General features: G+C 48.8%; 6 non-coding genes across 6 annotated transcripts; all 6 read left to right on the top strand.

Moving 5' to 3' along the window:
• The first annotated feature begins 4,230 nt into the window (after window positions 1-4,230).
• On the top strand, window positions 4,231-4,337 carry LOC132462215 (U6 spliceosomal RNA). Its single transcript, XR_009526775.1, has one exon. It is a non-coding gene; the product is annotated as a U6 spliceosomal RNA (small nuclear RNA).
• Window positions 4,338-9,462: 5,125 nt separating this feature from the next.
• LOC132462188 (U6 spliceosomal RNA) lies at window positions 9,463-9,568 on the top strand. The gene has a single exon (XR_009526750.1). It is a non-coding gene; the product is annotated as a U6 spliceosomal RNA (small nuclear RNA).
• A 5,125-nt stretch (window positions 9,569-14,693) lies between these two features.
• LOC132462187 (U6 spliceosomal RNA) lies at window positions 14,694-14,799 on the top strand. The gene has a single exon (XR_009526749.1). It is a non-coding gene; the product is annotated as a U6 spliceosomal RNA (small nuclear RNA).
• A 5,108-nt stretch (window positions 14,800-19,907) lies between these two features.
• LOC132462214 (U6 spliceosomal RNA) lies at window positions 19,908-20,014 on the top strand. The gene has a single exon (XR_009526774.1). It is a non-coding gene; the product is annotated as a U6 spliceosomal RNA (small nuclear RNA).
• A 2,382-nt stretch (window positions 20,015-22,396) lies between these two features.
• On the top strand, window positions 22,397-22,503 carry LOC132462194 (U6 spliceosomal RNA). The gene has a single exon (XR_009526755.1). It is a non-coding gene; the product is annotated as a U6 spliceosomal RNA (small nuclear RNA).
• A 2,383-nt stretch (window positions 22,504-24,886) lies between these two features.
• LOC132462210 (U6 spliceosomal RNA) lies at window positions 24,887-24,993 on the top strand. Its single transcript, XR_009526770.1, has one exon. It is a non-coding gene; the product is annotated as a U6 spliceosomal RNA (small nuclear RNA).
• The last annotated feature ends 1,854 nt before the right edge of the window (window positions 24,994-26,847 follow it).

The following is a 26,847-nucleotide window of genomic DNA, read 5'->3' as shown; positions in this document are numbered from 1 at the left end:
GGTAGGGTCTCTCATGGCAGAGTGGTCTCAGGCGAGGGGCCAGACTAAGAATGGTTCAAAAATCCTCAATGAATAACGGAAATAGAGGAGATGTGACCCGGCCCGGAGGAAGCCCGGGGCCCCCGTCTGGAGCTAGGCCCAGACGGAGGGCTCGATGGCGAGCGCCCGGTGGCCGGGTTTGCCACGGAGCCCGGTCGGGCAAAGCCCGAACAAAGTACGTGGCACCCCCCCTCTCGTCATCTCATGGGCCCACCACCTGTGGGAAGACCCGTTGGGGTCGGGTGCGCAGCCACATGGGTGGCAGCGAAGGTCAGGGGTCTCGACGGACCAGACCCGGGCGGCAGAAGCTGGCTCTGGGGACGTGGAACGTCACCTCGCTGTGGGGAAAGGAACCAGAGCTTGTGAGGGAGGTGGAGCGCTATCAGTTAGATCTGGTGGGGCTTACCTCCACGCACAGTCTCAGCTCTGGTACCGTACTCCTGGATAAGGGTTGGACTCTATTCTTCTCCGGAGTTGCCAAGGGCGTGAGGCGCCGGGCGGGTGTGGGGATACTCATAAATCCCCGGCTGAGTGCCGCAGTGTTGGAGTTTACCCCGGTAGACGAGAGGGTCGCCTCCCTGCGCCTAAGGGTTGTAGGGGGGAAAACTCTGACTGTTGTTTGTGCGTATGCACCAAACAGCAGCTCAGAGTACTCGGCCTTCTTGGAGACCCTGAATGGAGTCCTGTATGGGGCTCCAGTAGGGGACTCCGTAGTTCTGCTGGGTGACTTCAACGCCCACGTGGGCAACGATGGAGACACCTGGAGAGGCGTGGTGGGGAGGAACGGCCTCCCTGATCTAAACCCGAGCGGTCGTTTGTTATTGGACTTCTGTGCTAGTCATGGATTATCCATAACAAACACCATGTTCGAACATAAGGGTGCTCATAAGTGTACCTGGTACCAGAGTACCCTAGGCCGAAGATCAATGATCGATTTTGTGATCGTGTCATCTGATCTGAGGCCGCATGTTTTGGACACTCGGGTAAAGAGAGGGGCGGAACTGTCAACCGACCACCATCTGGTTGTGAGTTGGATCAGGGAATGGGGGAAATTTCCGGATAGACCTGGTAAGCCCAAACGCGTAGTGCGGGTGAACTGGGAACGTCTGGAGGAGGCCCCCATCCTAGGTATCTTCAACTCACACTTCCGGCGGAGTTTTTCTAGCATTCCTGTGGAGGTTGGGGGCATTGAGCCGGAGTGGGCGGTGTTCAAAGCCTCCATTGCTGAAGCTGCGGTGGCTAGCTGTGGCCTCAGGGTCTTAGGCTCCTCAAGGGGCGGTAACCCTCGGACACCGTGGTGGACACCGGTGGTCAGGGAAGCCGTCCGATTGAAGAAGGAGGCCTTCCGGGATATGATATCCTGGAGGACTCCTGACTCGGTTGCAGGGTACCGACAGGCCCGAAGGGCTGCAGCTGCTGCCGTGTCGGAGGCTAAGCAGCGGGTGTGGGAGAAGTTCGGAGAGGCCATGGAGAAGGACTTTCGGTCGGCACCAAAGTGTTTCTGGAAGACTATCCGGCACCTCAGGAGGGGGAAACGGGGAACCGTCCAAGCTGTGTACAGTAAGGATGGGACTCTGTTGACCTCAACTGAGGAGGTCGTCGGACGTTGGAAGGAACACTTTGAGGAACTCCTGAATCCGAATAACACGCCCTCTATGTTGGAGGCAGAGCTCGAGGTTGATGGTGTTTCGTCGTCAATTTCCCTGGTGGAGGTCACTGAGGTAGTCAAACATCTCCGCAGTGGCAAAGCCCCAGGGATTGATGAGATCCAGCCAGAAATGCTAAAGGCTCTGGGTGTTGAGGGGCTGTCATGGTTGACACGCCTATTCAACATCGCGTGGGAGTCGGGTACAGTGCCAAAGGAGTGGCAAACCGGGGTGGTGGTTCCCCTGTTCAAAAAGGGGGACCAGAGAGTGTGTGCCAATTACCGGGGTATCACACTTCTCAGCCTCCCTGGTAAAGTCTACTCCAAGGTGCTGGAAAGGAGGGTTCGGCCGATCGTCGAACCTCAGATTGAAGAGGAACAATGCGGTTTTCGCCCCGGACGTGGAACTACGGACCAGCTCTTCACTCTCGCAAGGATCCTGGAGGGGGCCTGGGAGTATGCCCATCCGGTCTACATGTGTTTTGTGGATCTGGAGAAGGCGTATGACCGGGTCCCCCGGGAGAAACTGTGGGAGGTGCTGCGGGAGTATGGGATAAGGGGGCCTATCCTCAGGGCCATCCAATCCCTGTACTCCCAAAGCGAGAGCTGTGTTTGCGTCCTCGGCAGCCAGTCAGTTTCGTTCTCGGTGGGTGCTGGGCTCCGCCAGGGCTGCGCCTTGTCACCAATCCTGTTTGTGATATACATGGACAGGATATCGAGGCGTAGTCGTGGTGGGGAGGGGTTGCAGTTCGGTGGTCTGAGGATCTCGTCACTGCTTTTTGCAGATGATGTGGTCCTCATGGGATCATCGGCCTGTGACCTTCAGCACTCACTGGATCGGCTGGCGGCCGAGTGTGAAGCGGCTGGGATGAGGATCAGCACCGCTAAATCTGAGGCCATGACTCTTAGCAGGAAACCGATGGATTGCTTACTCCGGGTAGGAAATGAGTCCTTAGCCCAAGTGAAGGAGTTCAAGTACCTCGGGGTCTGTTTCGCGAGTGAGGGTACTATGGAACGTGAGATTGGCCGGAGAATCGGAGCAGCGGGGGCGGTATTGCGTTCGCTTTACCGCACCGTTGTAACGAAAAGAGAGCTGAGCCGCAAGGCAAAGCTCTCGATCTACCGGTCGATCTTCGTTCCTATCCTCACCTATGGTCATGAGGGCTGGGTGATGACCGAAAGGACGAGATCGCGGGTACAAGCGGCCGAGATGAGTTTTCTCAGAAGGGTGGTGGGCGTCTCCCTTAGGGATAGGGTGAGAAGCTCAGCCATCCGTGAGGAACTCGGATTAGAGCCGCTGCTCCTTTACTTAGAAAGGAGTCAGCTGAGGTGGTTCGGGCATCTGGTAAGGATGCCCACTGGGCGCCTTCCTTGGGAGGTGTTTCAGGCACGTCCAGTGGGGAGGAGACCTCGGGGAAGACCCAGGACTAGGTGGAGAGATTATATCTCAACACTGGCCTGGGAACGCCTCGGGATCCCCCCGTCAGAGTTGGTCAATGTGGCCCGGGAAAGGGAAGTCTGGGGCCCCCTGCTTGAGCTGCTCCCCCCGCGACCCGACCCCGGATAAGCGGAAGAAAATGAGATGAGATGAGATGTTCCGAATACCCCTATGTATTTGTGACATTTGTTCTGTCAGGCAGACTGTATTGCGCCCTTACCTCTAGGGGGGGTCATTTTCCCATTTGGTAAACATTGACGCGTACTCGCATAATGCTCATCCCACCAGCTGTCGGTATTACCGATTACCGAGACGGTCGTCATGTTGCCCCCTGGCCGATTACGTCCGTCCGGCAGAATTAGTTTATCGAGTCCCATTATGCTTGCCACCAACGTTACTGCTCGCAGCTATATTTGTTCAGTTATTGTTGCTATTGATATTGCTATTGTTACTATTGCGCTTTGCACATGATCATTGCACTTTTGTTATTAAAAAAAAATGTTTTCCCCATCTTTTGGTCTGATCATTATTCATTGCTCCATACCTGTGCATAGGCCAGATTAAAAAAGAATATGAAATATTAAGAATATATTTCATATTTGGTAAATTAAATAAGTGTATTCAGGATCATCACTGAATTGTGATAACATTAAATAAAGAAGAAATAGCCAATTTGTTTTAACTCATAAATTCAATTAATTTAACCCAACCTTGTTGACTAGTTAACCCAATTCTGTAGTCAATACAACAAAAATACTGGGTTAGCAAAGTAACTCAACTGTGGTGTAAATATAACCAAAAGCTTTGTTTTAACCCAACATGTTTGGTTAAAACGTCGACCCATTTGGTTGGGTTATCCTAACTCAACGCTTGGTCGGTCCTATATTAAACCAGCAGTTGGTTTAAGATTGGGTTGTTTTTAACCAAGCATTTCTTGTACATAATATCCTAATGACACCATAACTGGACCGGTGTATTGACCGGTGTATTGATCTATTATTGCTATGTATTTTATTGTATTGCAGTGTTTTTTATTAAACCGAACCATTAGAGAGAGATTCATTGTGTGAGTAGAGGTAAATATAAAAACCAGGATCATTCCGTAATTGTGTTACCTCGTGTTTCACATATACTAAAATTGGAACGATACAGAGAAGATTAGCATGGCCCTCGCGTAGAGATGACACGCAAACTCGTGAAGCGTTCTAAATTTTAGTTTCTTATTAATATCTCTATTCTAATAATTGTAATAATAACTCATGGGTTGGGTATTCTTTCTGTTGAGACACCGCCCCCTAGTGGCGGAGTTGTGCGATGCAGCCAACACAGTCCTCTCCTTCTCTCGCTGCGTCCTGGTGAACCCGAGAACGGATTACGAGATAGTATTTTAGTTCCATGTACACCATTGAGAGCGTGGGATTCAAGCATGTCACCGTAACACTGTCCAAAGCATCAAACATACCACAGCGAGAGTGTCCTGCTGTTCAACTCATAGAGCTGGGCGCCCGGGCCATCAACCTCTGGTGTCCCAGCGCAAGGTCGCCAGGAACGTGGAGGGTGAGGTCCTCTGCCTCGATATCCTTTAAACTTTATTCAGAATCACAGTTTTAGTTTCATTTAGATCTTCAGCCCATGCTTGATAAGAAACATTGAATAGACTTTTCAAATTCAAAACCGTTTGCCCGCTAAAGCCAATCAAATTTGACAGCCAAGTCGTCAATCAGGAAGTAAGCCCATATCTCAGCAGCCCTTTGCCATATTAAAACCAACCTTGGTACATAGACCCATGACTCCATCATGGTGACACTGAATGAATCTGGTGACCTTTGACCTTTAAGGGGCACTGTTATTAATGTCGATGTGTTTTGACTCCTCTCTCTTCACATGAGTATATTTAAAACTTACTTTCAATGTCAGGTGATACTATCAGACCTCCCCATATAGCTAGTATATTATTTCCTGCAGAAATATCCGCGACAGCCAAGGATAATCGACCGCAAAGTCCTCTCCTGGAACCGTCACCTTATCGTGGTGGAGAGGTTTGCGTGTCCCTGTGAACCTGAGGGCTGTGTTGTCTGGAGCCTTGTGCTCCTGGTAGGGTCTCTCATGGCAGAGTGGTCTCAGGCGAGGGGCCAGACTAAGAATGGTTCAAAAATCCTCAATGAATAACGGAAATAGAGGAGATGTGACCCGGCCCGGAGGAAGCCCGGGGCCCCCGTCTGGAGCTAGGCCCAGACGGAGGGCTCGATGGCGAGCGCCCGGTGGCCGGGTTTGCCACGGAGCCCGGTCGGGCAAAGCCCGAACAAAGTACGTGGCACCCCCCCTCTCGTCATCTCATGGGCCCACCACCTGTGGGAAGACCCGTTGGGGTCGGGTGCGCAGCCACATGGGTGGCAGCGAAGGTCAGGGGTCTCGACGGACCAGACCCGGGCGGCAGAAGCTGGCTCTGGGGACGTGGAACGTCACCTCGCTGTGGGGAAAGGAACCAGAGCTTGTGAGGGAGGTGGAGCGCTATCAGTTAGATCTGGTGGGGCTTACCTCCACGCACAGTCTCAGCTCTGGTACCGTACTCCTGGATAAGGGTTGGACTCTATTCTTCTCCGGAGTTGCCAAGGGCGTGAGGCGCCGGGCGGGTGTGGGGATACTCATAAATCCCCGGCTGAGTGCCGCAGTGTTGGAGTTTACCCCGGTAGACGAGAGGGTCGCCTCCCTGCGCCTAAGGGTTGTAGGGGGGAAAACTCTGACTGTTGTTTGTGCGTATGCACCAAACAGCAGCTCAGAGTACTCGGCCTTCTTGGAGACCCTGAATGGAGTCCTGTATGGGGCTCCAGTAGGGGACTCCGTAGTTCTGCTGGGTGACTTCAACGCCCACGTGGGCAACGATGGAGACACCTGGAGAGGCGTGGTGGGGAGGAACGGCCTCCCTGATCTAAACCCGAGCGGTCGTTTGTTATTGGACTTCTGTGCTAGTCATGGATTATCCATAACAAACACCATGTTCGAACATAAGGGTGCTCATAAGTGTACCTGGTACCAGAGTACCCTAGGCCGAAGATCAATGATCGATTTTGTGATCGTGTCATCTGATCTGAGGCCGCATGTTTTGGACACTCGGGTAAAGAGAGGGGCGGAACTGTCAACCGACCACCATCTGGTTGTGAGTTGGATCAGGGAATGGGGGAAATTTCCGGATAGACCTGGTAAGCCCAAACGCGTAGTGCGGGTGAACTGGGAACGTCTGGAGGAGGCCCCCATCCTAGGTATCTTCAACTCACACTTCCGGCGGAGTTTTTCTAGCATTCCTGTGGAGGTTGGGGGCATTGAGCCGGAGTGGGCGGTGTTCAAAGCCTCCATTGCTGAAGCTGCGGTGGCTAGCTGTGGCCTCAGGGTCTTAGGCTCCTCAAGGGGCGGTAACCCTCGGACACCGTGGTGGACACCGGTGGTCAGGGAAGCCGTCCGATTGAAGAAGGAGGCCTTCCGGGATATGATATCCTGGAGGACTCCTGACTCGGTTGCAGGGTACCGACAGGCCCGAAGGGCTGCAGCTGCTGCCGTGTCGGAGGCTAAGCAGCGGGTGTGGGAGAAGTTCGGAGAGGCCATGGAGAAGGACTTTCGGTCGGCACCAAAGTGTTTCTGGAAGACTATCCGGCACCTCAGGAGGGGGAAACGGGGAACCGTCCAAGCTGTGTACAGTAAGGATGGGACTCTGTTGACCTCAACTGAGGAGGTCGTCGGACGTTGGAAGGAACACTTTGAGGAACTCCTGAATCCGAATAACACGCCCTCTATGTTGGAGGCAGAGCTCGAGGTTGATGGTGTTTCGTCGTCAATTTCCCTGGTGGAGGTCACTGAGGTAGTCAAACATCTCCGCAGTGGCAAAGCCCCAGGGATTGATGAGATCCAGCCAGAAATGCTAAAGGCTCTGGGTGTTGAGGGGCTGTCATGGTTGACACGCCTATTCAACATCGCGTGGGAGTCGGGTACAGTGCCAAAGGAGTGGCAAACCGGGGTGGTGGTTCCCCTGTTCAAAAAGGGGGACCAGAGAGTGTGTGCCAATTACCGGGGTATCACACTTCTCAGCCTCCCTGGTAAAGTCTACTCCAAGGTGCTGGAAAGGAGGGTTCGGCCGATCGTCGAACCTCAGATTGAAGAGGAACAATGCGGTTTTCGCCCCGGACGTGGAACTACGGACCAGCTCTTCACTCTCGCAAGGATCCTGGAGGGGGCCTGGGAGTATGCCCATCCGGTCTACATGTGTTTTGTGGATCTGGAGAAGGCGTATGACCGGGTCCCCCGGGAGAAACTGTGGGAGGTGCTGCGGGAGTATGGGATAAGGGGGCCTATCCTCAGGGCCATCCAATCCCTGTACTCCCAAAGCGAGAGCTGTGTTCGCGTCCTCGGCAGCCAGTCAGTTTCGTTCTCGGTGGGTGCTGGGCTCCGCCAGGGCTGCGCCTTGTCACCAATCCTGTTTGTGATATACATGGACAGGATATCGAGGCGTAGTCGTGGTGGGGAGGGGTTGCAGTTCGGTGGTCTGAGGATCTCGTCACTGCTTTTTGCAGATGATGTGGTCCTCATGGGATCATCGGCCTGTGACCTTCAGCACTCACTGGATCGGCTGGCGGCCGAGTGTGAAGCGGCTGGGATGAGGATCAGCACCGCTAAATCTGAGGCCATGACTCTTAGCAGGAAACCGATGGATTGCTTACTCCGGGTAGGAAATGAGTCCTTAGCCCAAGTGAAGGAGTTCAAGTACCTCGGGGTCTGTTTCGCGAGTGAGGGTACTATGGAACGTGAGATTGGCCGGAGAATCGGAGCAGCGGGGGCGGTATTGCGTTCGCTTTACCGCACCGTTGTAACGAAAAGAGAGCTGAGCCGCAAGGCAAAGCTCTCGATCTACCGGTCGATCTTCGTTCCTATCCTCACCTATGGTCATGAGGGCTGGGTGATGACCGAAAGGACGAGATTGCAGGTACAAGCGGCCGAGATGAGTTTTCTCAGAAGGGTGGTTGGCGTCTCCCTTAGGGATAGGGTGAGAAGCTCAGCCATCCGTGAGGAACTCGGATTAGAGCCGCTGCTCCTTTACTTAGAAAGGAGTCAGCTGAGGTGGTTCGGGCATCTGGTAAGGATGCCCACTGGGCGCCTTCCTTGGGAGGTGTTTCAGGCACGTCCAGTGGGGAGGAGACCTCGGGGAAGACCCAGGACTAGGTGGAGAGATTATATCTCAACACTGGCCTGGGAACGCCTCGGGATCCCCCCGTCAGAGTTGGTCAATGTGGCCCGGGAAAGGGAAGTCTGGGGCCCCCTGCTTGAGCTGCTCCCCCCGCGACCCGACCCCGGATAAGCGGAAGAAAATTAGATGAGATGAGATGTTCCGAATACCCCTATGTATTTGTGACATTTGTTCTGTCAGGCAGACTGTATTGCGCCCTTACCTCTAGGGGGGGTCATTTTCCCATTTGGTAAACATTGACGCGTACTCGCATAATGCTCATCCCACCAGCTGTCGGTATTACCGATTACCGAGACGGTCGTCATGTTGCCCCCTGGCCGATTACGTCCGTCCGGCAGAATTAGTTTATCGAGTCCCATTATGCTTGCCACCAACGTTACTGCTCGCAGCTATATTTGTTCAGTTATTGTTGCTATTGATATTGCTATTGTTACTATTGCGCTTTGCACATGATCATTGCACTTTTGTTATTAAAAAAAAATGTTTTCCCCATCTTTTGGTCTGATCATTATTCATTGCTCCATACCTGTGCATAGGCCAGATTAAAAAAGAATATGAAATATTAAGAATATATTTCATATTTGGTAAATTAAATAAGTGTATTCAGGATCATCACTGAATTGTGATAACATTAAATAAAGAAGAAATAGCCAATTTGTTTTAACTCATATATTCAATTAATTTAACCCAACCTTGTTGACTAGTTAACCCAATTCTGTAGTCAATACAACAAAAATACTGGGTTAGCAAAGTAACTCAACTGTGGTGTAAATATAACCAAAAGCTTTGTTTTAAATAACCCAGCAGTCTGGGTAAACGGGTAACCCAACATGTTTGGTTAAAACGTCGACCCATTTGGTTGGGTTATCCTAACTCAACGCTTGGTCGGTCCTATATTAAACCAGCAGTTGGTTTAAGATTGGGTTGTTTTTAACCGAGCATTTCTTGTACATAATATCCTAATGACACCATAACTGGACCGGTGTATTGATCTATTATTGCTATGTATTTTATTGTATTGCAGTGTTTTTTATTAAACCGAACCATTAGAGAGAGATTCATTGTGTGAGTAGAGGTACATATAAAAACCAGGATCATTCCGTAAATGTGTTTCTCGTGTTTCACATATACTAAAATTGGAACGATACAGAGAAGATTAGCATGGCCCTCGCGCAGAGATGACACGCAAACTCGTGAAGCGTTCTAAATTTTAGTTTCTTATTAATATCTCTATTCTAATAATTTTAATAATAACTCATGGGTTGGGTATTCTTTCTGTTGAGACACCGCCCCCTAGTGGCGGAGTTGTGCGATGCAGCCAACACAGTCCTCTCCTTCTCTCGCTGCGTCCTGGTGAACCCGAGAACGGATTACGAGATAGTATTTTAGTTCCATGTACACCATTGAGAGCGTGGGATTCAAGCATGTCACCGTAACACTGTCCAAAGCATCAAACATACCACAGCGAGAGTGTCCTGCTGTTCAACTCATAGAGCTGGGCGCCCGGGCCATCAACCTCTGGTGTCCCAGCGCAAGGTCGCCAGGAACGTGGAGGGTGAGGTCCTCTGCCTCGATATCCTTTAAACTTTATTCAGAATCACAGTTTTAGTTTCATTTAGATCTTCAGCCCATGCTTGATAAAAAACATTGAATAGACTTTTCAAATTCAAAACCGTTTGCCCGCTAAAGCCAATCAAATTTGACAGCCAAGTCGCCAATCAGGAAGTAAGCCCATATCTCAGCAGCCCTTTGCCATATTAAAACCAACCTTGGTACATAGACCCATGACCCCATCATGGTGACACTGAATGAATCTGGTGACCTTTGACCTTTAAGGGGCACTGTTATTAATGTCGATGTGTTTTGACTCCTCTCTCTTCACATGAGTATATTTAAAACTTACTTTCAATGTCAGGTGATACTATCAGACCTCCCCATATAGCTAGTATATTATTTCCTGCAGAAATATCCGCGACAGCCAAGGATAATCGACCGCAAAGTCCTCTCCTGGAACCGTCACCTTATCGTGGTGGAGAGGTTTGCGTGTCCCTGTGAACCTGAGGGCTGTGTTGTCTGGAGCCTTGTGCTCCTGGTAGGGTCTCTCATGGCAGAGTGGTCTCAGGCGAGGGGCCAGACTAAGAATGGTTCAAAAATCCTCAATGAATAACGGAAATAGAGGAGATGTGACCCGGCCCGGAGGAAGCCCGGGGCCCCCGTCTGGAGCTAGGCCCAGACGGAGGGCTCGATGGCGAGCGCCCGGTGGCCGGGTTTGCCACGGAGCCCGGTCGGGCAAAGCCCGAACAAAGTACGTGGCACCCCCCCTCTCGTCATCTCATGGGCCCACCACCTGTGGGAAGACCCGTTGGGGTCGGGTGCGCAGCCACATGGGTGGCAGCGAAGGTCAGGGGTCTCGACGGACCAGACCCGGGCGGCAGAAGCTGGCTCTGGGGACGTGGAACGTCACCTCGCTGTGGGGAAAGGAACCAGAGCTTGTGAGGGAGGTGGAGCGCTATCAGTTAGATCTGGTGGGGCTTACCTCCACGCACAGTCTCAGCTCTGGTACCGTACTCCTGGATAAGGGTTGGACTCTATTCTTCTCCGGAGTTGCCAAGGGCGTGAGGCGCCGGGCGGGTGTGGGGATACTCATAAATCCCCGGCTGAGTGCCGCAGTGTTGGAGTTTACCCCGGTAGACGAGAGGGTCGCCTCCCTGCGCCTAAGGGTTGTAGGGGGGAAAACTCTGACTGTTGTTTGTGCGTATGCACCAAACAGCAGCTCAGAGTACTCGGCCTTCTTGGAGACCCTGAATGGAGTCCTGTATGGGGCTCCAGTAGGGGACTCCGTAGTTCTGCTGGGTGACTTCAACGCCCACGTGGGCAACGATGGAGACACCTGGAGAGGCGTGGTGGGGAGGAACGGCCTCCCTGATCTAAACCCGAGCGGTCGTTTGTTATTGGACTTCTGTGCTAGTCATGGATTATCCATAACAAACACCATGTTCGAACATAAGGGTGCTCATAAGTGTACCTGGTACCAGAGTACCCTAGGCCGAAGATCAATGATCGATTTTGTGATCGTGTCATCTGATCTGAGGCCGCATGTTTTGGACACTCGGGTAAAGAGAGGGGCGGAACTGTCAACCGACCACCATCTGGTTGTGAGTTGGATCAGGGAATGGGGGAAATTTCCGGATAGACCTGGTAAGCCCAAACGCGTAGTGCGGGTGAACTGGGAACGTCTGGAGGAGGCCCCCATCCTAGGTATCTTCAACTCACACTTCCGGCGGAGTTTTTCTAGCATTCCTGTGGAGGTTGGGGGCATTGAGCCGGAGTGGGCGGTGTTCAAAGCCTCCATTGCTGAAGCTGCGGTGGCTAGCTGTGGCCTCAGGGTCTTAGGCTCCTCAAGGGGCGGTAACCCTCGGACACCGTGGTGGACACCGGTGGTCAGGGAAGCCGTCCGATTGAAGAAGGAGGCCTTCCGGGATATGATATCCTGGAGGACTCCTGACTCGGTTGCAGGGTACCGACAGGCCCGAAGGGCTGCAGCTGCTGCCGTGTCGGAGGCTAAGCAGCGGGTGTGGGAGAAGTTCGGAGAGGCCATGGAGAAGGACTTTCGGTCGGCACCAAAGTGTTTCTGGAAGACTATCCGGCACCTCAGGAGGGGGAAACGGGGAACCGTCCAAGCTGTGTACAGTAAGGATGGGACTCTGTTGACCTCAACTGAGGAGGTCGTCGGACGTTGGAAGGAACACTTTGAGGAACTCCTGAATCCGAATAACACGCCCTCTATGTTGGAGGCAGAGCTCGAGGTTGATGGTGTTTCGTCGTCAATTTCCCTGGTGGAGGTCACTGAGGTAGTCAAACATCTCCGCAGTGGCAAAGCCCCAGGGATTGATGAGATCCAGCCAGAAATGCTAAAGGCTCTGGGTGTTGAGGGGCTGTCATGGTTGACACGCCTATTCAACATCGCGTGGGAGTCGGGTACAGTGCCAAAGGAGTGGCAAACCGGGGTGGTGGTTCCCCTGTTCAAAAAGGGGGACCAGAGAGTGTGTGCCAATTACCGGGGTATCACACTTCTCAGCCTCCCTGGTAAAGTCTACTCCAAGGTGCTGGAAAGGAGGGTTCGGCCGATCGTCGAACCTCAGATTGAAGAGGAACAATGCGGTTTTCGCCCCGGACGTGGAACTACGGACCAGCTCTTCACTCTCGCAAGGATCCTGGAGGGGGCCTGGGAGTATGCCCATCCGGTCTACATGTGTTTTGTGGATCTGGAGAAGGCGTATGACCGGGTCCCCCGGGAGAAACTGTGGGAGGTGCTGCGGGAGTATGGGATAAGGGGGCCTATCCTCAGGGCCATCCAATCCCTGTACTCCCAAAGCGAGAGCTGTGTTCGCGTCCTCGGCAGCCAGTCAGTTTCGTTCTCGGTGGGTGCTGGGCTCCGCCAGGGCTGCGCCTTGTCACCAATCCTGTTTGTGATATACATGGACAGGATATCGAGGCGTAGTCGTGGTGGGGAGGGGTTGCAGTTCGGTGGTCTGAGGATCTCGTCACTGCTTTTTGCAGATGATGTGGTCCTCATGGGATCATCGGCCTGTGACCTTCAGCACTCACTGGATCGGCTGGCGGCCGAGTGTGAAGCGGCTGGGATGAGGATCAGCACCGCTAAATCTGAGGCCATGACTCTTAGCAGGAAACCGATGGATTGCTTACTCCGGGTAGGAAATGAGTCCTTAGCCCAAGTGAAGGAGTTCAAGTACCTCGGGGTCTGTTTCGCGAGTGAGGGTACTATGGAACGTGAGATTGGCCGGAGAATCGGAGCAGCGGGGGCGGTATTGCGTTCGCTTTACCGCACCGTTGTAACGAAAAGAGAGCTGAGCCGCAAGGCAAAGCTCTCGATCTACCGGTCGATCTTCGTTCCTATCCTCACCTATGGTCATGAGGGCTGGGTGATGACCGAAAGGACGAGATTGCGGGTACAAGCGGCCGAGATGAGTTTTCTCAGAAGGGTGGTTGGCGTCTCCCTTAGGGATAGGGTGAGAAGCTCAGCCATCCGTGAGGAACTCGGATTAGAGCCGCTGCTCCTTTACTTAGAAAGGAGTCAGCTGAGGTGGTTCGGGCATCTGGTAAGGATGCCCACTGGGCGCCTTCCTTGGGAGGTGTTTCAGGCACGTCCAGTGGGGAGGAGACCTCGGGGAAGACCCAGGACTAGGTGGAGAGATTATATCTCAACACTGGCCTGGGAACGCCTCGGGATCCCCCCGTCAGAGTTGGTCAATGTGGCCCGGGAAAGGGAAGTCTGGGGCCCCCTGCTTGAGCTGCTCCCCCCGCGACCCGACCCCGGATAAGCGGAAGAAAATTAGATGAGATGAGATGTTCCGAATACCCCTATGTATTTGTGACATTTGTTCTGTCAGGCAGACTGTATTGCGCCCTTACCTCTAGGGGGGGTCATTTTCCCATTTGGTAAACATTGACGCGTACTCGCATAATGCTCATCCCACCAGCTGTCGGTATTACCGATTACCGAGACGGTCGTCATGTTGCCCCCTGGCCGATTACGTCCGTCCGGCAGAATTAGTTTATCGAGTCCCATTATGCTTGCCACCAACGTTACTGCTCGCAGCTATATTTGTTCAGTTATTGTTGCTATTGATATTGCTATTGTTACTATTGCGCTTTGCACATGATCATTGCACTTTTGTTATTAAAAAAAAATGTTTTCCCCATCTTTTGGTCTGATCATTATTCATTGCTCCATACCTGTGCATAGGCCAGATTAAAAAAGAATATGAAATATTAAGAATATATTTCATATTTGGTAAATTAAATAAGTGTATTCAGGATCATCACTGAATTGTGATAACATTAAATAAAGAAGAAATAGCCAATTTGTTTTAACTCATATATTCAATTAATTTAACCCAACCTTGTTGACTAGTTAACCCAATTCTGTAGTCAATACAACAAAAATACTGGGTTAGCAAAGTAACTCAACTGTGGTGTAAATATAACCAAAAGCTTTGTTTTAAATAACCCAGCAGTCTGGGTAAACGGGTAACCCAACATGTTTGGTTAAAACGTCGACCCATTTGGTTGGGTTATCCTAACTCAACGCTTGGTCGGTCCTATATTAAACCAGCAGTTGGTTTAAGATTGGGTTGTTTTTAACGGAGCATTTCTTGTACATAATATCCTAATGACACCATAACTGGACCGGTGTATTGATCTATTATTGCTATGTATTTTATTGTATTGCAGTGTTTTTTATTAAACCGAACCATTAGAGAGAGATTCATTGTGTGAGTAGAGGTACATATAAAAACCAGGATCATTCCGTAAATGTGTTTCTCGTGTTTCACATATACTAAAATTGGAACGATACAGAGAAGATTAGCATGGCCCTCGCGCAGAGATGACACGCAAACTCGTGAAGCGTTCTAAATTTTAGTTTCTTATTAATATCTCTATTCTAATAATTTTAATAATAACTCATGGGTTGGGTATTCTTTCTGTTGAGACACCGCCCCCTAGTGGCGGAGTTGTGCGATGCAGCCAACACAGTCCTCTCCTTCTCTCGCTGCGTCCTGGTGAACCCGAGAACGGATTACGAGATAGTATTTTAGTTCCATGTACACCATTGAGAGCGTGGGATTCAAGCATGTCACCGTAACACTGTCCAAAGCATCAAACATACCACAGCGAGAGTGTCCTGCTGTTCAACTCATAGAGCTGGGCGCCCGGGCCATCAACCTCTGGTGTCCCAGCGCAAGGTCGCCAGGAACGTGGAGGGTGAGGTCCTCTGCCTCGATATCCTTTAAACTTTATTCAGAATCACAGTTTTAGTTTCATTTAGATCTTCAGCCCATGCTTGATAAAAAACATTGAATAGACTTTTCAAATTCAAAACCGTTTGCCCGCTAAAGCCAATCAAATTTGACAGCCAAGTCGCCAATCAGGAAGTAAGCCCATATCTCAGCAGCCCTTTGCCATATTAAAACCAACCTTGGTACATAGACCCATGACCCCATCATGGTGACACTGAATGAATCTGGTGACCTTTGACCTTTAAGGGGCACTGTTATTAATGTCGATGTGTTTTGACTCCTCTCTCTTCACATGAGTATATTTAAAACTTACTTTCAATGTCAGGTGATACTATCAGACCTCCCCATATAGCTAGTATATTATTTCCTGCAGAAATATCCGCGACAGCCAAGGATAATCGACCGCAAAGTCCTCTCCTGGAACCGTCACCTTATCGTGGTGGAGAGGTTTGCGTGTCCCTGTGAACCTGAGGGCTGTGTTGTCTGGAGCCTTGTGCTCCTGGTAGGGTCTCTCATGGCAGAGTGGTCTCAGGCGAGGGGCCAGACTAAGAATGGTTCAAAAATCCTCAATGAATAACGGAAATAGAGGAGATGTGACCCGGCCCGGAGGAAGCCCGGGGCCCCCGTCTGGAGCTAGGCCCAGACGGAGGGCTCGATGGCGAGCGCCCGGTGGCCGGGTTTGCCACGGAGCCCGGTCGGGCAAAGCCCGAACAAAGTACGTGGCACCCCCCCTCTCGTCATCTCATGGGCCCACCACCTGTGGGAAGACCCGTTGGGGTCGGGTGCGCAGCCACATGGGTGGCAGCGAAGGTCAGGGGTCTCGACGGACCAGACCCGGGCGGCAGAAGCTGGCTCTGGGGACGTGGAACGTCACCTCGCTGTGGGGAAAGGAACCAGAGCTTGTGAGGGAGGTGGAGCGCTATCAGTTAGATCTGGTGGGGCTTACCTCCACGCACAGTCTCAGCTCTGGTACCGTACTCCTGGATAAGGGTTGGACTCTATTCTTCTCCGGAGTTGCCAAGGGCGTGAGGCGCCGGGCGGGTGTGGGGATACTCATAAATCCCCGGCTGAGTGCCGCAGTGTTGGAGTTTACCCCGGTAGACGAGAGGGTCGCCTCCCTGCGCCTAAGGGTTGTAGGGGGGAAAACTCTGACTGTTGTTTGTGCGTATGCACCAAACAGCAGCTCAGAGTACTCGGCCTTCTTGGAGACCCTGAATGGAGTCCTGTATGGGGCTCCAGTAGGGGACTCCGTAGTTCTGCTGGGTGACTTCAACGCCCACGTGGGCAACGATGGAGACACCTGGAGAGGCGTGGTGGGGAGGAACGGCCTCCCTGATCTAAACCCGAGCGGTCGTTTGTTATTGGACTTCTGTGCTAGTCATGGATTATCCATAACAAACACCATGTTCGAACATAAGGGTGCTCATAAGTGTACCTGGTACCAGAGTACCCTAGGCCGAAGATCAATGATCGATTTTGTGATCGTGTCATCTGATCTGAGGCCGCATGTTTTGGACACTCGGGTAAAGAGAGGGGCGGAACTGTCAACCGACCACCATCTGGTTGTGAGTTGGATCAGGGAATGGGGGAAATTTCCGGATAGACCTGGTAAGCCCAAACGCGTAGTGCGGGTGAACTGGGAACGTCTGGAGGAGGCCCCCATCCTAGGTATCTTCAACTCACACTTCCGGCGGAGTTTTTCTAGCATTCCTGTGGAGGTTGGGGGCATTGAGCCGGAGTGGGCGGTGTTCAAAGCCTCCATTGCTGAAGCTGCGGTGGCTAGCTGTGGCCTCAGGGTCTTAGGCTCCTCAAGGGGCGGTAACCCTCGGACACCGTGGTGGACACCGGTGGTCAGGGAAGCCGTCCGATTGAAGAAGGAGGCCTTCCGGGATATGATATCCTGGAGGACTCCTGACTCGGTTGCAGGGTACCGACAGGCCCGAAGGGCTGCAGCTGCTGCCGTGTCGGAGGCTAAGCAGCGGGTGTGGGAGAAGTTCGGAGAGGCCATGGAGAAGGACTTTCGGTCGGCACCAAAGTGTTTCTGGAAGACTATCCGGCACCTCAGGAGGGGGAAACGGGGAACCGTCCAAGCTGTGTACAGTAAGGATGGGACTCTGTTGACCTCAACTGAGGAGGTCGTCGGACGTTGGAAGGAACACTTTGAGGAACTCCTGAATCCGAATAACACGCCCTCTATGTTGGAGGCAGAGCTCGAGGTTGATGGTGTTTCGTCGTCAATTTCCCTGGTGGAGGTCACTGAGGTAGTCAAACATCTCCGCAGTGGCAAAGCCCCAGGGATTGATGAGATCCAGCCAGAAATGCTAAAGGCTCTGGGTGTTGAGGGGCTGTCATGGTTGACACGCCTATTCAACATCGCGTGGGAGTCGGGTACAGTGCCAAAGGAGTGGCAAACCGGGGTGGTGGTTCCCCTGTTCAAAAAGGGGGACCAGAGAGTGTGTGCCAATTACCGGGGTATCACACTTCTCAGCCTCCCTGGTAAAGTCTACTCCAAGGTGCTGGAAAGGAGGGTTCGGCCGATCGTCGAACCTCAGATTGAAGAGGAACAATGCGGTTTTCGCCCCGGACGTGGAACTACGGACCAGCTCTTCACTCTCGCAAGGATCCTGGAGGGGGCCTGGGAGTATGCCCATCCGGTCTACATGTGTTTTGTGGATCTGGAGAAGGCGTATGACCGGGTCCCCCGGGAGAAACTGTGGGAGGTGCTGCGGGAGTATGGGATAAGGGGGCCTATCCTCAGGGCCATCCAATCCCTGTACTCCCAAAGCGAGAGCTGTGTTTGCGTCCTCGGCAGCCAGTCAGTTTCGTTCTCGGTGGGTGCTGGGCTCCGCCAGGGCTGCGCCTTGTCACCAATCCTGTTTGTGATATACATGGACAGGATATCGAGGCGTAGTCGTGGTGGGGAGGGGTTGCAGTTCGGTGGTCTGAGGATCTCGTCACTGCTTTTTGCAGATGATGTGGTCCTCATGGGATCATCGGCCTGTGACCTTCAGCACTCACTGGATCGGCTGGCGGCCGAGTGTGAAGCGGCTGGGATGAGGATCAGCACCGCTAAATCTGAGGCCATGACTCTTAGCAGGAAACCGATGGATTGCTTACTCCGGGTAGGAAATGAGTCCTTAGCCCAAGTGAAGGAGTTCAAGTACCTCGGGGTCTGTTTCGCGAGTGAGGGTACTATGGAACGTGAGATTGGCCGGAGAATCGGAGCAGCGGGGGCGGTATTGCGTTCGCTTTACCGCACCGTTGTAACGAAAAGAGAGCTGAGCCGCAAGGCAAAGCTCTCGATCTACCGGTCGATCTTCGTTCCTATCCTCACCTATGGTCATGAGGGCTGGGTGATGACCGAAAGGACGAGATCGCGGGTACAAGCGGCCGAGATGAGTTTTCTCAGAAGGGTGGTGGGCGTCTCCCTTAGGGATAGGGTGAGAAGCTCAGCCATCCGTGAGGAACTCGGATTAGAGCCGCTGCTCCTTTACTTAGAAAGGAGTCAGCTGAGGTGGTTCGGGCATCTGGTAAGGATGCCCACTGGGCGCCATCCTTGGGAGGTGTTTCAGGCACGTCCAGTGGGGAGGAGACCTCGGGGAAGACCCAGGACTAGGTGGAGAGATTATATCTCAACACTGGCCTGGGAACGCCTCGGGATCCCCCCGTCAGAGTTGGTCAATGTGGCCCGGGAAAGGGAAGTCTGGGGCCCCCTGCTTGAGCTGCTCCCCCCGCGACCCGACCCCGGATAAGCGGAAGAAAATGAGATGAGATGAGATGTTCCGAATACCCCTATGTATTTGTGACATTTGTTCTGTCAGGCAGACTGTATTGCGCCCTTACCTCTAGGGGGGGTCATTTTCCCATTTGGTAAACATTGACGCGTACTCGCATAATGCTCATCCCACCAGCTGTCGGTATTACCGATTACCGAGACGGTCGTCATGTTGCCCCCTGGCCGATTACGTCCGTCCGGCAGAATTAGTTTATCGAGTCCCATTATGCTTGCCACCAACGTTACTGCTCGCAGCTATATTTGTTCAGTTATTGTTGCTATTGATATTGCTATTGTTACTATTGCGCTTTGCACATGATCATTGCACTTTTGTTATTAAAAAAAAATGTTTTCCCCATCTTTTGGTCTGATCATTATTCATTGCTCCATACCTGTGCATAGGCCAGATTAAAAAAGAATATGAAATATTAAGAATATATTTCATATTTGGTAAATTAAATAAGTGTATTCAGGATCATCACTGAATTGTGATAACATTAAATAAAGAAGAAATAGCCAATTTGTTTTAACTCATAAATTCAATTAATTTAACCCAACCTTGTTGACTAGTTAACCCAATTCTGTAGTCAATACAACAAAAATACTGGGTTAGCAAAGTAACTCAACTGTGGTGTAAATATAACCAAAAGCTTTGTTTTAACCCAACATGTTTGGTTAAAACGTCGACCCATTTGGTTGGGTTATCCTAACTCAACGCTTGGTCGGTCCTATATTAAACCAGCAGTTGGTTTAAGATTGGGTTGTTTTTAACCAAGCATTTCTTGTACATAATATCCTAATGACACCATAACTGGACCGGTGTATTGACCGGTGTATTGATCTATTATTGCTATGTATTTTATTGTATTGCAGTGTTTTTTATTAAACCGAACCATTAGAGAGAGATTCATTGTGTGAGTAGAGGTAAATATAAAAACCAGGATCATTCCGTAATTGTGTTACCTCGTGTTTCACATATACTAAAATTGGAACGATACAGAGAAGATTAGCATGGCCCTCGCGTAGAGATGACACGCAAACTCGTGAAGCGTTCTAAATTTTAGTTTCTTATTAATATCTCTATTCTAATAATTGTAATAATAACTCATGGGTTGGGTATTCTTTCTGTTGAGACACCGCCCCCTAGTGGCGGAGTTGTGCGATGCAGCCAACACAGTCCTCTCCTTCTCTCGCTGCGTCCTGGTGAACCCGAGAACGGATTACGAGATAGTATTTTAGTTCCATGTACACCATTGAGAGCGTGGGATTCAAGCATGTCACCGTAACACTGTCCAAAGCATCAAACATACCACAGCGAGAGTGTCCTGCTGTTCAACTCATAGAGCTGGGCGCCCGGGCCATCAACCTCTGGTGTCCCAGCGCAAGGTCGCCAGGAACGTGGAGGGTGAGGTCCTCTGCCTCGATATCCTTTAAACTTTATTCAGAATCACAGTTTTAGTTTCATTTAGATCTTCAGCCCATGCTTGATAAGAAACATTGAATAGACTTTTCAAATTCAAAACCGTTTGCCCGCTAAAGCCAATCAAATTTGACAGCCAAGTCGTCAATCAGGAAGTAAGCCCATATCTCAGCAGCCCTTTGCCATATTAAAACCAACCTTGGTACATAGACCCATGACTCCATCATGGTGACACTGAATGAATCTGGTGACCTTTGACCTTTAAGGGGCACTGTTATTAATGTCGATGTGTTTTGACTCCTCTCTCTTCACATGAGTATATTTAAAACTTACTTTCAATGTCAGGTGATACTATCAGACCTCCCCATATAGCTAGTATATTATTTCCTGCAGAAATATCCGCGACAACCAATGATAATCGACCGCGAAGCCGCCAAACCTGAAACTCACCAATATCTCTGCAGCACTTTGACATATCATTACCAAACTTGATAAATAGACCCATAACATCATCATGGGGACACTCAATTAATTTGGTGACCATTGACCTCTAGGGGAAGCTATAATTAATGAAGACGTGTTTTAACTCCATTCTCTTCACATGAGTACATTTCAAACTTATTTTCAATGTCTGATGATACTGTCAGACCTCCCCATATAGCTTATAAATTATTTCTCATGGCAACATCAGAACTTGGCCACCATGTTGAAAGTTGTCAAAATCAGTTGTACATTTCCACAGGCCACAAATTATGTCCAATCTTCATGAAACTTGGCAGATATGATCTTCAAACCAAGTTGAACAAATATGTCAAGCAGTTTTCTCAAATTCAAAACCGTTTGGCCGTGACAGCCAATCAAACATGGCGGCGCTCATTAATGGGTAGACACTGCACTCGTGTGGCGATAAGCGGTACTTAATGTATAATGCAACAATGACTATATTTACCATTCCGCCCACTTACAATATAAACTGCAATTCCCACTGGATTAGATGCTTCACGAACCACCTCCAGAACGGATGCTTGTTTATATTGTGTCTCTTTTAGGGATATTGTTCCGAATACCCCTATGTATTTGTGACATTTGTTCTGTCAGGCAGACTGTATTGCGCCCTTACCTCTAGGGGGGGTCATTTTCCCATTTGGTAAACATTGACGCGTACTCGCATAATGCTCATCCCACCAGCTGTCGGTATTACCGATTACCGAGACGGTCGTCATGTTGCCCCCTGGCCGATTACGTCCGTCCGGCAGAATTAGTTTATCGAGTCCCATTATGCTTGCCACCCACGTTACTGCTCGCAGCTATATTTGTTCAGTTATTGTTGCTATTGATATTGCTATTGTTACTATTGCGCTTTGCACATGATCATTGCACTTTTGTTATTAAAAAAAAAGGTTTTCCCCATCTTTTGGTCTGATCATTATTCATTGCTCCATACCTGTGCATAGGCCAGATTAAAAAAGAATATGAAATATTAAGAATATATTTCATATTTGGTAAATTAAATAAGTGTATTCAGGATCATCACTGAATTGTGATAACATTAAATAAAGAAGAAATAGCCAATTTGTTTTAACTCATATATTCAATTAATTTAACCCAACCTTGTTGACTAGTTAACCCAATTCTGTAGTCAATACAACAAAAATACTGGGTTAGCAAAGTAACTCAACTGTGGTGTAAATATAACCAAAAGCTTTGTTTTAAATAACCCAGCAGTCTGGGTAAACGGGTAACCCAACATGTTTGGTTAAAACGTCGACCCATTTGGTTGGGTTATCCTAACTCAACGCTTGGTCGGTCCTATATTAAACCAGCAGTTGGTTTAAGATTGGGTTGTTTTTAACCGAGCATTTCTTGTACATAATATCCTAATGACACCATAACTGGACCGGTGTATTGATCTATTATTGCTATGTATTTTATTGTATTGCAGTGTTTTTAATTAAACCGAACCATTAGAGAGAGATTCATTGTGTGAGTAGAGGTACATATAAAAACCAGGATCATTCCGTAAATGTGTTACCTTGTGTTTCACATATACTAAAATTGGAACGATACAGAGAAGATTAGCATGGCCCTCGCGCAGAGATGACACGCAAACTCGTGAAGCGTTCTAAATTTTAGTTTCTTATTAATATCTCTATTCTAATAATTGTAATAATAACTCATGGGTTGGGTATTCTTTCTGTTGAGACACCGCCCCCTAGTGGCGGAGTTGTGCGATGCAGCCAACACAGTCCTCTCCTTCTCTCGCTGCGTCCTGGTGAACCCGAGAACGGATTACGAGATAATATTTTAGTTCCATGTACACCATTGAGAGCGTGGGATTCAAGCATGTCACCGTAACACTGTCCAAAGCATCAAACATACCACAGCGAGAGTGTCCTGCTGTTCAACTCATAGAGCAGGGCGCCCGGGCCATCAACCTCTGGTGTCCCAGCGCAAGGTCGCCAGGAACGTGGAGGGTGAGGTCCTCTGCCTCGATATCCTTTAAACTTTATTCAGAATCACTGTTTTAGTTTCATTTAGATCTTCAGCCCATGCTTGATAAAAAACATTGAATAGACTTTTCAAATTCAAAACCGTTTGCCCGCTAAAGCCAATCAAATTTGACAGCCAAGTCGTCAATCAGGAAGTAAGCCCATATCTCAGCAGCCCTTTGCCATATTAAAACCAACCTTGGTACATAGACCCATGACTCCATCATGGTGACACTGAATGAATCTGGTGACCTTTGACCTTTAAGGGGCACTGTTATTAATGTCGATGTGTTTTGACTCCTCTCTCTTCACATGAGTATATTTTAAACTTACTTTCAATGTCAGGTGATACTATCAGACCTCCCCATATAGCTAGTATATTATTTCCTGCAGAAATATCCGCGACAACCAATGATAATCGACCGCGAAGCCGCCAAACCTGAAACTCACCAATATCTCTGCAGCACTTTGACATATCATTACCAAACTTGATAAATAGACCCATAACATCATCATGGGGACACTCAATGAATTTGGTGACCATTGACCTCTAGGGGGCGCTATAATTAATGAAGACGTGTTTTAACTCCTTTCTCTTCACATGAGAACATTTCAAACTTATTTTCAATGTCTGATGATACTGTCAGACCTCCCCATGTAGCTTATAAATTATTTCTCATGGCAACATCAGAACTTGGCCACCATGTTGAAAGTTGTCAAAATCAGTTGTACATTTCCACAGGCCACAAATTATGTCCAATCTTCGTGAAACTTGGCAGATATGATCTTCAAACCAAGTTGAACAAATACGTCAAGCAGCTTTCTCAAATTCAAAACCGTTTGGCCGTGACAGCCAATCAAACATGGCGGCGCTCATTAATGGGTAGACACTGCACTCGTGTGGCGATAAGCGGTACTTAATGTATAATGCAACAATGACTATATTTACCATTCCGCCCACTTACAATATAAACTGCAATTCCCACTGGATTAGATGCTTCACGAACCACCTCCAGAACGGATGCTTGTTTATATTGTGTCTCTTTTAGGGATATTGTTCCGAATACCCCTATGTATTTGTGACATTTGTTCTGTCAGGCAGACTGTATTGCGCCCTTACCTCTAGGGGGGGTCATTTTCCCATTTGGTAAACATTGACGCGTACTCGCATAATGCTCATCCCACCAGCTGTCGATATTACCGATTACCGAGACGGTCGTCATGTTGCCCCCTGGCCGATTACGTCCGTCCGGCAGAATTAGTTTATCGAGTCCCATTATGCTTGCCACCCACGTTACTGCTCGCAGCTATATTTGTTCAGTTATTGTTGCTATTGATATTGCTATTGTTACTATTGCGCTTTGCACATGATCATTGCACTTTTGTTATTAAAAAAAAAGGTTTTCCCCCATCTTTTGGTCTGATCATTATTCATTGCTCCATACCTGTGCATAGGCCAGATTAAAAAAGAATATGAAATATTAAGAATATATTTCATATTTGGTAAATTAAATAAGTGTATTCAGGATCATCACTGAATTGTGATAACATTAAATAAAGAAGAAATAGCCAATTTGTTTTAACTCATATATTCAATTAATTTAACCCAACCTTGTTGACTAGTTAACCCAATTCTGTAGTCAATACAACAAAAATACTGGGTTAGCAAAGTAACTCAACTGTGGTGTAAATATAACCAAAAGCTTTGTTTTAAATAACCCAGCAGTCTGGGTAAACGGGTAACCCAACATGTTTGGTTAAAACGTCGACCCATTTGGTTGGGTTATCCTAACTCAACGCTTGGTCGGTCCTATATTAAACCAGCAGTTGGTTTAAGATTGGGTTGTTTTTAACCGAGCATTTCTTGTACATAATATCCTAATGACACCATAACTGGACCGGTGTATTGATCTATTATTGCTATGTATTTTATTGTATTGCAGTGTTTTTAATTAAACCGAACCATTAGAGAGAGATTCATTGTGTGAGTAGAGGTACATATAAAAACCAGGATCATTCCGTAAATGTGTTACCTCGTGTTTCACATATACTAAAATTGGAACGATACAGAGAAGATTAGCATGGCCCTCGCGCAGAGATGACACGCAAACTCGTGAAGCGTTCTAAATTTTAGTTTCTTATTAATATCTCTATTCTAATAATTGTAATAATAACTCATGGGTTGGGTATTCTTTCTGTTGAGACACCGCCCCCTAGTGGCGGAGTTGTGCGATGCAGCCAACACAGTCCTCTCCTTCTCTCGCTGCGTCCTGGTGAACCCGAGAACGGATTACGAGATAATATTTTAGTTCCATGTACACCATTGAGAGCGTGGGATTCAAGCATGTCACCGTAACACTGTCCAAAGCATCAAACATACCACAGCGAGAGTGTCCTGCTGTTCAACTCATAGAGCAGGGCGCCCGGGCCATCAACCTCTGGTGTCCCAGCGCAAGGTCGCCAGGAACGTGGAGGGTGAGGTCCTCTGCCTCGATATCCTTTAAACTTTATTCAGAATCACTGTTTTAGTTTCATTTAGATCTTCAGCCCATGCTTGATAAAAAACATTGAATAGACTTTTCAAATTCAAAACCGTTTGCCCGCTAAAGCCAATCAAATTTGACAGCCAAGTCGTCAATCAGGAAGTAAGCCCATATCTCAGCAGCCCTTTGCCATATTAAAACCAACCTTGGTACATAGACCCATGACTCCATCATGGTGACACTGAATGAATCTGGTGACCTTTGACCTTTAAGGGGCACTGTTATTAATGTCGATGTGTTTTGACTCCTCTCTCTTCACATGAGTATATTTAAAACTTACTTTCAATGTCAGGTGATACTATCAGACCTCCCCATATAGCTAGTATATTATTTCCTGCAGAAATATCCGCGACAACCAATGATAATCGACCGCGAAGCCGCCAAACCTGAAACTCACCAATATCTCTGCAGCACTTTGACATATCATTACCAAACTTGATAAATAGACCCATAACATCATCATGGGGACACTCAATGAATTTGGTAACCATTGACCTCTAGGGGGCGCTATAATTAATGAAGACGTGTTTTAACTCCTTTCTCTTCACATGAGAACATTTCAAACTTATTTTCAATGTCTGATGATACTGTCAGACCTCCCCATGTAGCTTATAAATTATTTCTCATGGCAACATCAGAACTTGGCCACCATGTTGAAAGTTGTCAAAATCAGTTGTACATTTCCACAGGCCACAAATTATGTCCAATCTTCATGAAACTTGGCAGATATGATCTTCAAACCAAGTTGAACAAATACGTCAAGCAGCTTTCTCAAATTCAAAACCGTTTGGCCGTGACAGCCAATCAAACATGGCGGCGCTCATTAATGGGTAGACACTGCACTCGTGTGGCGATAAGCGGTACTTAATTTATAATGCAACAATGACTATATTTACCATTCCGCCCACTTACAATATAAACTGCAATTCCCACTGGATTAGATGCTTCACGAACCACCTCCAGAACGGATGCTTGTTTATATTGTGTCTCTTTTAGGGATATTGTTCCGAATACCCCTATGTATTTGTGACATTTGTTCTGTCAGGCAGACTGTATTGTGCCCTTACCTCTAGGGGGGGTCATTTTCCCATTTGGTAAACATTGACGCGTACTCGCATAATGCTCATCCCACCAGCTGTCGGTATTACCGATTACCGAGACGGTCGTCATGTTGCCCCCTGGCCGATTACGTCCGTCCGGCAGAATTAGTTTATCGAGTCCCATTATGCTTGACACCCACGTTACTGCTCGCAGCTATATTTGTTCAGTTATTGTTGCTATTGATATTGCTATTGTTACTATTGCGCTTTGCACATGATCATTGCACTTTTGTTATTAAAAAAAAAGGTTTTCCCCATCTTTTGGTCTGATCATTATTCATTGCTCCATACCTGTGCATAGGCCAGATTAAAAAAGAATATGAAATATTAAGAATATATTTCAT

The sequence above is a fragment of the Gadus macrocephalus genome, chromosome 7, assembly GCF_031168955.1.
Source record: "Gadus macrocephalus chromosome 7, ASM3116895v1".
Taxonomy (NCBI): Eukaryota; Metazoa; Chordata; class Actinopteri; order Gadiformes; family Gadidae; genus Gadus; species Gadus macrocephalus.
This window is presented reverse-complemented; position numbering and strand designations above follow the sequence as displayed.